Genomic DNA, 3,836 nt, shown 5'->3' on the forward strand with positions numbered 1-3,836 from the left:
TCTTGATTAGCTTGAAGCTGCTGTTGCTTTTTCTTCAGGCTTTTTGCTGTGGCTATAAGCCGGCGCTTGAAGCGCTCCTGCTCGAGGGGATCCTCAGGCGCGATAAATTCTTCATCGCCGAGGCTCACCTCGTCATCAGAGAGGGGCATGTAATTGTCATCCTCTGATTCTCCGTCTGCCGCCTGTTCCTTAGGGCTAGCTTGCCCATCCTCCCGCTCAAAGCCTGGCTGGAGGGGATTGTCTTCGTCTTCGGCACTATCCGCGGCGTTATTGTTTCTTGTGCCGGTATCGCTGTTTTTGCTATGGCGGGGCTTAAAGCGGCGCCGATGACGCCAGTGCTTAGATTGCTTCTCGAGGGGATTATCCTCCGTTGCCTTATTGCCATCGCTTTCTTTGTGGGTGTCCACCATGTATATATATCATATGATGAGGTGGTTGTCCAGCGCCCTATGGGCGGTGGTTCCTATTCTTCTCCTGCATTGTTGTCCATACCGTCGATGTCTTCGGAGCCGAAATCAAGCATGTCGGTTAAGTCGTCGACAGCGGCTATTAAGTGGGTGGTGGGTGGGGAATGAATTTCTTCGTTGTCCGCTTCCCACTCAAGCCGGACATAGTTCGGCCAAGGGTCTCCTGACAAGGAGAGAGACCTCAATGAATTTAGCACGTCGCCCAAGGGAGAGTGATGAAAGATATCCGCGGAGGTAAACTCCATGATCGGTGCCCAATCAGATTCGACAGACACGAACGCAGGCGGTTCGGAGCCTGTGGCCGAGGACGAATCCAAGGGTCTGGCAACACAGGTCTCATAGGGGGTGAAGTCAGTATTCGGCTCTATCGCCGCTGGGTGTGCGGCCTCCGTGGCGAGGTCCATCCACCCGTCCTCGGATGACACGATCTGCTCCGAATTGAGGGCCGGAGTAGCCACAGGTGTGATCTCCCGAACACCGTCCGGCGGCAGAGCTAAGTCATGCTCGTTGTGACTGTGCGGCACACCTGACACGGGCTCGAATCCGTCGAAGATCAAGTCTTCGCGGATGTCGGCAGTATAGTTTAAGTTTCCAAACCTGACCTGACGGCCAGGGGCATAGCTCTCGATCTGCTCCAGATGGCCAAGCGAGTTGGCTCGTAGTGCGAAGCCGCCGAATACGAAGATCTGTCCGGGGAGGAAAACCTCACCCTGGATCACATCATCGCCGATGATGGAAGTAGCCATCAAGCCTTATGGTGACGACACAGTGGAACTCTCAATGAAAGCACCAATGTCGGTGTCAAAACCGGCAGATCTCGGGTAGGGGGTCCTGAACTGTGCGTCTATGGCGGATGGTAATAGGAGGCAGGGGACACAATGTTTACCCAGATTCGGGCCCTCTCGATGGAGGTAATACCCTACTTCCTGCTTGATTGATCTTGATGATATGAATATTACAAGAGTTGATCTACCACGAGATCGTAGAGGCTAAACCCTAGAAGCTAGCCTATAATTATGATTGTTGTTGTCCTACGGACTAAACCCTCCAGTTTATATAGACACCGGAGGGGGCTAGGGTTACACAGAGTCGGCTACAAGGGAGGAGATCTACATATCCGAATTGCCAAGCTTGCCTTCCACGCAAAGGAGAGTCCCATCCGGACACGGGACAAAGTCTTCAATCTTGTATCTTCACAATCCAACAGTCCGGCCGAAGGATATAGTCCGGCTGTCCGAGGACCCCCTAATCCTGGACTCTCTTAGTCACCCAATGTTATGACTGTTACATGATCGATCGCATCCGGCATAATTCTCCATCACCGATCCATTGCCTACGAGCTTTTCATATATTGTTCTTCGCTTATTTACCTTTCCGCTGCTACTGTTACAATCACTACAAAACCCAAAAATATTACTTTTGCTACCGTCACTACTACTATCATATTACTTTGCTACTAAATACCTTGCTGCAGATATTAAGTTTCAAGGTGTGGTTGAATTGACAACTCAGCTGCTAATACTTGAGAATATTATTTGGCTCCCCTTGTGTCGAATCAATAAATTTGGGTTGAATACTCTACCCTCGAAAATTGTTGTGATCCCCTATACTTGTGGGTTATCAAGGACCTTGTCCAACGTTGCGTTGGATGCCAACTCTTCGCGAACCAAAGCCATATGCCCCCCACCGCCTTACAAACAATCCCCATCACTTGGCCTTTTGCGGTCTGGGGACTGGATATGGTCAGACCCCTTAAAGGAGGAAGCCATAAGAAAAAATATTTGCTAGTCATGGTGGATAAATTCACCAAGTGGATAGAGGCCAAACCAGTCAAAACGGCTGAGTACGGGCCAATAATAGACTTTATATCCGGCATCGTACACCGTTATGGTGTTCCGCACATCATCATCACTGATAACGGCTCAAATTTCATAGCCGACGAAGTGAAAACCTGGTGTGCTAATCTGGGCATCAAGCTCGATTACGCCTATGTCTATCATCCACAGACAAACAACCAAGTCGAACGAGCCAATGGTCTTTTTATGAGCGGCATTAAACCTAGACTAGTGCGATCTTTGAAGGAATCAGACAAGCATTGGGTTGAGGAGCTCAACTCCGTACTCTGGGGGCTGCGGACCACGCCCAATCGCACTACCGGATACACCCCCTTTTTCATGGTGTATGGCGCAGAGGCAGTATTACCCTGCGACATTATTCATGATTCACCTTGAGTTCGCATGTATGAAGAGAGAGAGAGGTCGAGTTCGATCGGCAGGACAGCTTAGACGCCCTAGAGGAGGAGCGCGACATCGCAAAACCCCGTTCCGCATTTTATCAACAGCAGGCTCGTAGGTATCAAAGCAGAGAAGTGCGGGGTAAAACTTACAGCGTCAACGAACTCGTTCTACGCCTCCCGGAGAAGAAAAAGGACAAACTCAAGCCCAAGTGGGAGGGTCCCTTCATCATCGATGAAGATCTCACCGGAGGAGCATACCGCTTGCGTGATGTGTCAGACAATCGACTAGAGCCGAATCCCTGGAACGCGGCCAGACTCCGAAGATTCTATGCCTAGCACCGAACTCTTTGTTTGTCTCCTTCCTCTTATTGTTTGCATCATTTTTCTCTCTTTTCGTTTTTTCTCTTTAGCCTTAAAGGTTTTCGTACAGTTAGACCGTGCACCCCCGACGCATACATCTTCAAGTATGTACGTCTATCATACCTGGGGGCTTCTTGGACAGAAGCTTGCTATTTCTATTTCCCGAGCATAAAGCTCATCACATATGTGTTTCCTCCCATATGTACCTTTTCTTTGCCATTATATGCATCGATATGACTTAAGTTTTGGCCAAGCTGGGTTGCCTGGCTCCTGTGCTTATGCCCTACGTTCCCGTTAGTTCGGCTAGGGCATAAAGGGAGCACCTCTGTGATTGCTACTGTCGGCTCATCCGGATGTGTACCTCAGACTGGGTGAAGCCGAAAGCTAGCGTTCTTAAGGGAATATTCGGTCGGTGAATTAAAGATGTTTTTGCACTCGTTCCATTATGAACCTCCAGAAGGTATACACACTGTGATTTTTTCATCACACTCCAGACATGCACATAGATGCATGCAGTCCCAGGGAAAGGAACCCTTAACAGAACTATTCTCTCTGAAAGATGTTTCTTACAATTTCAATGTAATATAACATAACTAGCCGGATACAACTTGTCTGTTCAAGCACCTATGACCCCTACGACTGGTTTCCATGCATGCCCCGGTTTATTTTGCCGCTTAGGTATTCGGAAACACTCTTCACCTTCTGGTCGAGAGATCGAAGTGAAAAGGTCGGCCATGACAATCGTTTTACAATCCAGCTAGAAGGAAACTATA

Source organism: Triticum urartu, chromosome 2A, assembly GCF_056163025.1.
Source record: "Triticum urartu cultivar PI428250 chromosome 2A, HENAU_Tu73, whole genome shotgun sequence".
Taxonomy (NCBI): domain Eukaryota; kingdom Viridiplantae; phylum Streptophyta; class Magnoliopsida; order Poales; family Poaceae; genus Triticum; species Triticum urartu.